At 43.4% G+C, this 10,618-nt stretch overlaps 1 long non-coding RNA gene across 1 annotated transcript; it reads right to left on the minus strand.

Annotated features, from left to right (window-relative positions):
• Positions 1-655: 655 nt before the first annotated feature.
• Positions 656-6,598, minus strand: LOC119365434. Its single transcript, XR_005175533.1, has 9 exons — positions 6,168-6,598; positions 5,776-6,038; positions 5,460-5,524; positions 5,335-5,379; positions 5,138-5,238; positions 4,660-5,023; positions 4,443-4,549; positions 988-4,183; positions 656-915 (listed from the first exon to the last, which is right to left on the minus strand). It is a non-coding gene; the product is annotated as an uncharacterized LOC119365434 (long non-coding RNA).
• Positions 6,599-10,618: the final 4,020 nt, after the last annotated feature.

Genomic DNA, 10,618 nt, shown 5'->3' on the forward strand with positions numbered 1-10,618 from the left:
AGTTTTGACTTTTGAGGCTTTGTAGTCAGATTTAAAGTTTCAGGTAACAGATGACCAAAGACCCAAACTTCTCGACCAAACTCCATAGTGGAGTAAGAGATCAAAGGCTTCTTGTCAACATTAATATTTACCACCCGTTACACCCATGGCACAAAAACCGAGAACGAGCCTAGTATTCAAATCATGCATATGTGATTGATTTAGAACCAACTTAATAGATATTTATATCCCATTACATGGTACCATGATAGAAAAGGAAGTAAAGAATAATAGCAAATAACACATTAGTATCGTTCATGATTTCATCATCGAAGCAGATTTTTATGGCAAGAAAGATGACCCTTTGCATCATCGTCGAAGCATATTTTTATGGCAGGAAAGATGACTCTTTGCATCCTTGGCGCAAAAAGCAAAAGCACACTAAGTATTGAAACCATGCAATAAGATTTGTTCCAAGAATAATAATACAACCTTGAAAATAGATTCCAAGCATGGCCATTCCGTGAATAAGGGATGTAATAATCATGGTCATTCTTTTAGTAAGGAAATAAAATCGCTAGGTCTAGCGAGAGAAAACCAAGTATTGGAACCATGCAAGTTGAGAGTGATCATGAACCATTGCACCCAAGCACAAATAGCCAAAGCAAACCAAGTATTGGAAAGACATATTCATACATAATCAAACATATGTAGCAGTTTTAAACAACATGGAAGTAGATGCTTCAATAGCATCTTTATACACGTGTTTATAGTCAAGTTCACGGTAACATGATAGCCCAAAAGTATTAAGCAACGTACAAAGAAAGCAGTTCACGATAGCTTATTTACATTGGTCTTATGTAAAGCAAACCATAAAGGTAGCCATATCATATAGATAGCCTTCTGTTGCTGTCTTGTGGTTCAACATTCTTCCTTCTGTTGGTAGTAGATGGATCTGTGTAAGTTTGTTTGGCCATTAGGAAAACATGAAAGTATTCATCAGCTTACCTTATGAAAGGTTGTGCACAGTGGCAACAGCAGGCCATGTTTGTCTTAAAAAAGAAAGATGTGCATGTCACCTTTCCTAAGCCTTTACTACATGGAAAAAGTTTGTCCAGTTAGTGGTAATTGTAACTCGTTCATACTATACTTCCATCAGGTGAGCTTGAGCCTGAACACATCAACATATGGTCTTGATCTCCATGTTCTCCACAGATGGTTTAGAAACTTCTTCAGACTATTTAATGTGAGTGAGACAGCAAAGTACTACAAGGAGGGGCAAGGATAGAACAAAAGTTGCATCCTCAGACAATGGGCTTGCTACATCAATAGGACATGCTTAATACTTGCTCGGAGACTAATTCAATAACACTCGTAAGCATGGGCAAGATGAACTTAAAATAATCACATCTGGAGACCTATGGAGATGATGCTGCCCAAATTCACAGAATTACAAACAGCGGTCGAAAAAACAAAACAAGAAAGGATGGAATGTGTATTGATAAAACTGCATTCAGATCTATGGAGATAACATTGCCCAAAAGTTAGGCCAAAAAGCAGCCCAATATCTGGTTAGAAGTCCAACAACAAATAATACGTGGACATTAGGTCAAAAGGTGAATGATACTACTAAAGGAATGAAATGATATTGCAAGTGTAGTACAAGCCTGCATCTGAAGCAAATAGATAGTAACAATGAGTGAGAACATGTTGTTGTCGAGAAATTTAGATTAATCTATTAAACTCGTATATGCACGATAATTACAAATAAAATAGACCTTTGGCCTTGCTTTATAATTGTGCAACAAATTAATCTGCCAACACTAATTTATGTTACTGAAGCACTAAACTGCATTTAGTTCATAGAAGGTGATAAAACCCAAAAATTCAGAGGTTTAGAGAAGAACAAATTATTTTAGGCCAACACTTTTAAAGTCTAGCAAATTAGTTAGAATTTTATTTTGCACTGCATATAGTACATAGGTAGTCCTTGTACACAAGTTTATTCAAACGTATGTGTTCGTCTGCTAGAAAGTAACACCAAACTTGTAGCTCACTTTCTTCTTGGTCCATCTTACTAATCGTTCAAAGTTGCACACATGTGCAAACTGAATGATAAGGTTGAGAATGCAGTTACCTGCAGCCTGTAGAGCTGCAGAGCGACTGGGCTGCAAGGTTGCCAAAAGGATGCAACAGAAGTGGCAAGCAAGGGAAGAACATACTACTTCTTTTCCAAATATTCAAATTGCAGAGGATTGTGCATGATATTCAGCAAATAATACACTACAGTGCACTTTCTAGTTCAGATCTCCATGACTCTGTTTGAAGTGTATAGTAGGTCAACCATTGTTTAGCAAAATTTTGGGAGAATCATGAGAAGTTCGGTTCCACTTGATACAATAATCAAACAACCTACAGCTCGGCGCAGACAAAACTGATTTAAATCTAGTGAAACCCAGAACAATACCAACATATATGAGTAATTGGAGTGAAGAATGCAGTTGCCTAGCCGGCTGCAATGAGCTAAAATACATCAAACAACCGCTAACATAACTAAAAGAAGGAGTTTACTTTTCCCTTGGGAGTACTTGTTGCAGTCATTGATGAGCTATAGCAGGAGTCATCAGCATCTTCTTCCTATACAAGCCAGTGTCACCAAGGCCACATCGAGTCATTTGAAACAGAGACCCCAGAAGCTAAATAGTGTTGGTTCCTCTCGCTCGGCTCAATAAAAAACGCAAAGCAAATAATCAAGAGCAGCACGATCTTGTTAAAAAGAATCAGATACAAGTTATTCAATCAAATAAACAAATGGCGAAGTGGCTACACTCTTGAGCTAAACTTATCATAATCCAAGCAAATCCAGAAACCTAACTAAATGACTGGAGGCCAAATTCACATATGACCCATCAACGATTTACCCCAGAGTTTTACAACCATCTAGACATTATCTATCCATTTTCATTTGGAGACTATAATAGAGCAAATGAAAATGCATGTTTAACTTAGCAGAAGGTACAACCACACATTTAACAGGGGACAACAAGCCTAACATGGGTTTCAGAGTGAAGAAACAGTCGAAGATCAAACACATCATCGTGTCACTGTGCATGGTTAATTTAGCAGTAGGTACAACAACACTTAATAGGGGACATAGTGTCGCCACCTAATCAATTTTGTATGCCAGTAGTATATACAGTCAATACAGTCCGGTCAGTGTAACCTAAAATATATCTTGGCATGAATGACTGGAATCACTGGCTTTTAGAAAGGGAAGCATCAGTATGAGATAAGTGCAGATAATCTGCACCTACTTCTATCAAGTGACCGGAATCACCTTAGAATCATGAAGTTAGCATCCATATTCAATCAGAAAAACAAACAAAATTTACAAAATAGTCAAACAACCAAACATGCTTGCGTTGTGCCTATCTCTGATGTTACAGAGGATGTGAATGTTGAGTAAATTCTCAGCTCCAAATCTAGTGGATTTGCTGAAATCGGATTTCCAAAGACAACCGTAAATACACGTAAAAGCGGGCGCAAGCTCCAAGCGTATCCTCAAAAAAATACATCAAGCTAACTAATGAGGCCTAGGATCATTCTCCAGCAGCAGATTAGAAGAAGTGCAAGGCCACAACAACAGATTACAAACTCTATCACTGCTCCTTGAATTAAAATGAGGAAGACAAGAAAAAATCAAGTGTCACAAAATAACATTATGCCAAATGATAAGCATGTATGGAAAAAAATGACAAGCATGTATAAGGAAAATTAAAATTCAGTAAAAGATTTCTCTAAAGGAAATACGATGCCATTAACATTCTGGAATGACTTTTCTAGAGGAACAAATTGTGCAACAATTGGAATAAAGTCAAACACGTGTCGCAAGCTTTGTTCGTTGGGTGATTGCCGAGATTCGCAAAATACTTAAGATAATTAGTGCATCACTGATTTAGGAAGAGAAGAAATATGTCTGGCCTTACAGAAACACCATTTGTCCTAGTATCCGTAATTATCATAGCACACACACTTGGATAAACTTGATAAACTTGGATAGAAGATCATGTCGAACAACGGAAGCAAGGCATAAAAGAGGAAAATGGGGGAAGAACTCACCGGAGCAGTTATTGCAGAGCAATCAGGGTTACAGATTTTTGGCCAATACCAAACTGAAGAAAATATCAAGGTTGATGGCCTCTTCCTGCTGGGCGCGGTATAGGAGAATCAAGCACTAATTTTAGTCCATCAAAAATCAATCTTGTTCGAAACAGGGGATATCATCTATAGGTAATAATGTCACCATCAATTGACTTATCCTAAGTAAACATGACCAAATAATCAAGCAAATAGACTATAATACCATCACAATTAGCAATATAAACAATACCCAACAATTCAAATCTCACCTCATACCAAGTCACGACATGAACAATAAGAGGATGAGTCTAGATGAAATATACCTGATCATTGCGGCCTCAGCCATCGGGTTGCGACAGCCAAGAGGTTCACCTTGTTCTTGACTCTTCCTCAAGATCCTTCCTCTCTTCTTCGCCTGATATGCGAACATCTTGTAAAAAAAACATAAATCAAGAAATCAAAATTAGATTGTCAAAGAACCTATGAAATCAAGAGGAAAAAACTGGGGTGAAGAAGATGGCAAGGCCAAAGACATGCAACCTAGATGGGGGGTGAGGGACGAGGACCGGTGAGCAGCGGTCGGTAGTGATGGCCGACTCCACTCCGCTGCAACGCGAGCACTGCCTTGTTGCACATTCCCCATGTCCGTCCTCACACACAGCAACACCGGATCGATAACATGGGGAGCCGCTGTCTTGCAACTAAGGAAACCATTGATTGACACTGAAAAAGAATCATGAGTCTGCAGACTCAGGGGCTTACCGCGCTTCATCAAGAATAACAATTGAGCCAGTTATATCAATGTACATTGCTCTCCTGACAATTGGACTAATTAGGTAGTTATATGGGCAGAAAATCAATTGTGCTGCTTTTGGCATGGTTTGTGCAGCAAAATATGGACATCCTGTAGATAACCAAAAACAAAGGTGGCAATAGAATAGATTTCAGAATTCGGTGGTGGCATAGTGTGTCCCTCAGGATTCAAGGAAAATCTATGTAAACAAAGAGATAGACAAACCTTTGACTTGTCTTCCGACAATAGGAAGATCCTCAATATCATGAACTTCATAGCAGCCATGGGTCTGAAGGGATGGACAACGACTCAGCTTCTGTACATTCCTGCCAATACATGTTTCTCCTCGCATTAGTAGGGAAAGGGGGAAATTTTCTCAAGGTTAAATATGTTTTCCCATGAAAGAAGCTAGGTAAACTCACTTGAATTCTGGGCATCCTTGAACTTTGTCGTCTAGGAGCTTCTTGCTGATGGAGAAAAGGACTCACTAAATGGTTCATAATGAAGAACCCAAATGATTAGTAAAGAAATGTGTCGTGTATATTACCATTCCTCATCAATTGACTCAGCCATGCATACGGACTTATTGATGCAATAGTGCTTCCTTGAGGCCTGCATTGCATGATTACTGAGTGGTCAAACTACATGCAGTTTAACTTCAGAACATTGGAGCCTCCCCTCACATAAAGGCTCCTGGGGATTATGGCTACATCAACACCCACTGCTACATGATGATTAAATACATGGCTTGGCGTCATTTCTGCCGCTGCTACTTAACATTGGTTGGATACTGCATTTCCTTTTTTCTGAATGAGAAAAAAAGAGAGGCAGGAAGTGCACTGAGATGGGAACATGTTAGGTACCAAGATGGCCATCGTCTTGCACGGCTCCAGACCACCTTATCTGATCCTCTTGCAACCGACAGACAACGAAACCAAGAAACTAATCAGGATTTTTCGAAGGGGAATGAAATCAATCAGGATTCATCTCACGATTCAAGACAAGCATCCAAGAAACCAGGCTGGCAAGATTGCCCCATCGTTTCAGTTCATGGGAGAGCAGATCTTACGTGACGTAGTAGATGGTCGGCGCATTCTTCTTGGCAGCCGCCGCCTTCTCCGGATTTCTGAACATCAAGAAGAGCGACACCCACGGGAATGAGCAAACCAAGTTAGGAACGAGCAGCAGCGTCTCCTCGATCCAAGAACCGGCGAGAGAGAGGGAGAGGAAGAGAGAAGGGGGAGGATAGTAGTACCAGGAGTGGGCTACTGCTGGATGTCGTCGTGGACAAAGGCGCCACCATGGAGGAGGGGGTAAGCGGCAGCGGGGGCACGCGAAGCAGGCAGTGGCGCTGCCAGGCGAGATCGACGCAGGAGGAAGAGCGACCTGCCGGTGCTGGTGGGCGACTTGAGCAGCGCGTGTGAGCGGCCCTGTCGGCGGCCGCGGTCGAGCATGGTGATGAAGCGACCCACGAAGGCCAGCGGCGCCCCGTACGGCTTGTAGGGGAACTCCAACGGCACGCCGCTCACCTGGTACACCCTGCCCCCGCCGGGCGCGGGCGCGGTACTGGCCGCTGGGGCGGCGGCGAAGTCGCCATCGTCGTGGGGTGGAGAGATTATTGGCGATGCGGCTTGACCGCTTGAGGAGTGAGGCGGAGGAGGAGGGGCAAGGCTGCAGATGAGGGGAGAGGCGAATGAGCTGGGCTCGAGGGAGGAAGGGGGTTGGAGGCTAGGGTTTTCACCGTGCTCTCCGCGCGATCGATGTGTGCGGTACCCTTTTTTCAACCCGAAGCCCCACTGCAACGCGGTCCGACGAAGAAGGATGGCCCAGCCGTTATTCGCTATAACTGAAATCCATAGCGTCAACTAAAATTGACGGCCAGATGTTTGACACAGAGTAGAAAAGGACCAAATACTTTACAGCGAGGCGGATTGAGCGAGCCAGATTAAGTGCGCTCGCGAATGCCCCCAGATTTGCGGGTAGCGTAGCACAGTTTATAGGTTAGATGTATCATCCTTCTCAATTTCGCACATTGTTCTCTACATCATCTATTCTAGATCTCTCATGAAGTTCCTATCACACACACGATGACTCGCTTCCCTTGCGTCTCCGTACATAGGCCAATTTCGGACAACATCTACATTGTCTCCCTATCTATACGCCATTTATGGACACAAACGACCCCTCTCGCCCCCTTTCTTCCTGTCTCTCTCTCGCTCTCGCTCTCACACCCCTCTCCCACACACACACTCGATGTATCTTCCAAATAGTCTGCTCCCCCCGCCCGCACCCGTGCTATCTCACTACTACACATGTCACACCATTCCCCCTTCCCTTATACTAGGTTTACATTATCAGTGGTCTCTCTACTCCACATACATACACTCCCTCTCACACACAAAACGCGTGCACAAACACACCCAGACACGCACAGACACCCATTTATCCGGATACTCATCTCTCCCCATGTCCGCATGTGTATCTCACACACTCACTCTCTAATTATGTATATGTGTCTCCACCTTACACAACACAAAGCTCCATGTACATGTCTCTATCTATCCTCCACACAAATAGACACAAAGAATCTGTTATCATTGCCTCAGTCTCTAACATATCACACACGCACACTATCTCTCTCTCTCTCGCAAACACGCTCAACAAGGGTTTCCCCGTGAATAACTAACCGTCTATTCATCAACAGTCGTGGCAGTACGGCGAACACGAGACGTGAAAAAGAATAAATCTACACTTGCTTAGACCACCTAGTATGACTACTAGGACTAGAGCAAGCCAAAAAGCGCGCCGCCATCACCCCCTCCTTATCAGCAACGAGAAAATCTTTGTTTTACACAGTCGAGAAGTCATTGTGCTAAGGCCCCACATGACGAGGCGTTGAATAGAATGTAGATGCTAGTTTACGGAAGCAAGTATCGATAATACGTTTGTATGTCCATACTTATATTTCTTCTCTTATAAAAAACCGAATTAGTGATGATGGTACGTGTGCCATCTTGCAATATAGACCGTCTGATCTATATCTAACGAATGTAAATTAAACTAAAAGATACCCGCACCCCTCTCCACATTTGCAGACAAGGCCTTCCCTCGTTCATCCTTATCTCCAACAAACATCATTGTTGAGAAATTAAGAAAGGAAGCCTCTGGAACAAACTGGCCTCGTGGCCGCTGCCGGCGTCGTCAATCCCCATGCCTCCGCTCAGTCTGACCACCAATCACCACCACACCCCACTCCTCTTCACCTTATCTCATATTTCTCGAGATATCATTAGTTTTTACACATGGGATTACTCCCGCAAGGGTCAATCACAACAAGTGTTTTATATAAAAATGCATCTTGATGTTCCGTGCGATGCACGGATCTTGCTAGTACTCCTATACAAGACTAAGTTGGTGATGATGGTGTGTCTTCCATCCGTCGTTTCTGACAATTAGATCTACATCTAACGACTGTGAGGTAAGTTGTTGCCTTTTCTCACCAACATCCCACTTCTCTACCAATTTGTAGAAAAACCCATAATTAGCATCTTAAAACCAACCACATCCCTCCCTGACCTCACCAAATCGGCCCAAGAAATATATTCTAATTGAAACATAATATATATCTACTGACATATGTATATAAAAATTAGAGTGTTTTGTATCAAGTTTGTGAATAAGTATTATTCTAATTATGATTCGTTGCAACGCACATGAACATTGCTAGTATTTCCAACCATGCATTTTCCCTAGTATTCCATAGTTTCGAGTTTTCCATCAGGATATTAGTCACTCATGGTTGATATTTACTTTCAATCATGTACACATATGCACTATGTAACTAGCCTTGCTTATTGGCTTCGAAAGCTTAACTTTCACTCCTACTTACAATACGTAGAGTATTTAACAAAAAACTACCAGTTTCAACCAGCCCTAAGAAGAATCTATTGTACAAAAAATAGCAAAAACATACCAAAAAATTCTTAATCCATGCCAAAAACTACTACCTAGTACTCCTACCGATTAGGTTCATTTAAACCCATTTATGACAGGGTTGGCCCACACGTCCGTGCTGACGAGGCAGATTAAACCAACACATTTTGTTTGACCGTTGACACGAGGGACCCACATTTGACCTTCTATCCTGTTATTCCCCCCTCAAATCATTATTTTTCCTGAACATTACTTCAACCAGTACTGATGCATGTTCGTCGGTGGCGCCGATGATGAGCGAGTTGGCCGCCGCTCCACCAGACGGGCCGGACGCCGCACTGGCCTCCGCACGGGTTGGCAGGCTGGCCCGAGCGTGACTCACGAGCGAGCAAGCCATTGTGCTGGCCTTCGCTCGAGCCAGATGGCTGGCCTTAGTGCGGCGCACGCGAGCAAGCCGCCGCGCTGTTGTGCCAATCTAGCTAGCAAACCTTGTAGACAAGCAGCTGGATGGAGCTATCTTGGCTAGCTAGCGGCCGCGAGGGCCGGACGGAGCTGGCATCCGGGCTGCCGCAACATGGGCTCCGCACCGCCGGCGGGTTTGACCTCACCTTCTGCCGGCGGTGGTAGCTGCGTCCCATGACCGAGGATGACTAGGTGGACGGGCCGGAGGTAGGAGGTCACTCGAGGATTTTTGTGCAGACTGACATGTAGGTCCCACAAGTCATAACGCCCGGTCGAATATAAGGCATTGACTTAATGGGAGACATGGGCCCTGTCAGAGGTTCGAGTTAGATTCTAACCCTGAACTAACTCTAACCAAAGTGGTGTTTGGATGGCAGGGTTAGATTGATAACAAATGTATCCAAACAGGGCCATGGGTTCAAACGTGCCTATAACGGCACTTTGTAGAGTAGTCGTTTCTTGGTAGGGCTGGTTGGTAAGAGCATGTACAATGGTTAATAAGGTAGTCTTATCTTAAGTCTGCCACATATGCAAGTGGTAGTAGTTTCTTGGCATTTTAGTGGTTTCTTGCATTATTAGGGGTTTCTTGTAAGGAACAATGTACGTACTACTAGCGACAAAAGGCGATTCTAGGTTGCGTTGTATTCCAACGAGTACTACTAGTGGTCGCGGGAGTGTATACCTTGTTTTGTGGGTTCAATCCCGGCCGAACGCATGACGGCCTTTAAAAAAATAGTACTACTGCACTTCGCTGCGAGCCAATATTTTACACGGGTAGTTTGAGTTTTGAAGTCAAACGGACGTGTGACCCCACAATCTGGGTGCACTGGATAGCCTAGCCACGTGAACGGGTTTTCCTTCCCAGCATCCCGTGGCTCGCGTGCTCGCCCTAGCCGCACCTCGCTTGCAGCTTCCTCATCAGCTAGTAGCATATTTAAACTAGCGCCTCCCAATTAAGCCCGAGGAGCCGAAAAAGCCTGGCGGGGCATTGGGAGCTGTGCAATATGGCTCTGTACGTAAAGTGCTCTACTAATACTCTCTAGCTTGTGGCGTTGCACGCATGGACTTCACTCCATTATCGGCTCTACTATAAAAGAAATTCCACTTGACGTGTTTTTTTGAAATGGAGGCAAAAGCTTTGCTTCATCTCATTCATAAAGAAGGAACTACTAACAAAGTTCGACGAGATCCATTACACCTCCACAAATGGAAGCGAAAATCCTAGTCTCGTTGTATCAAATAACTCAAATGTTCTGCCCCCACAGTAACTGTCGATGATAAACAAGCTGCTAGTGTGTGCGTGAGAGGAGC

This window comes from Triticum dicoccoides, chromosome 2B (genome assembly GCF_002162155.2).
Source record: "Triticum dicoccoides isolate Atlit2015 ecotype Zavitan chromosome 2B, WEW_v2.0, whole genome shotgun sequence".
Classification (NCBI taxonomy): domain Eukaryota; kingdom Viridiplantae; phylum Streptophyta; class Magnoliopsida; order Poales; family Poaceae; genus Triticum; species Triticum dicoccoides.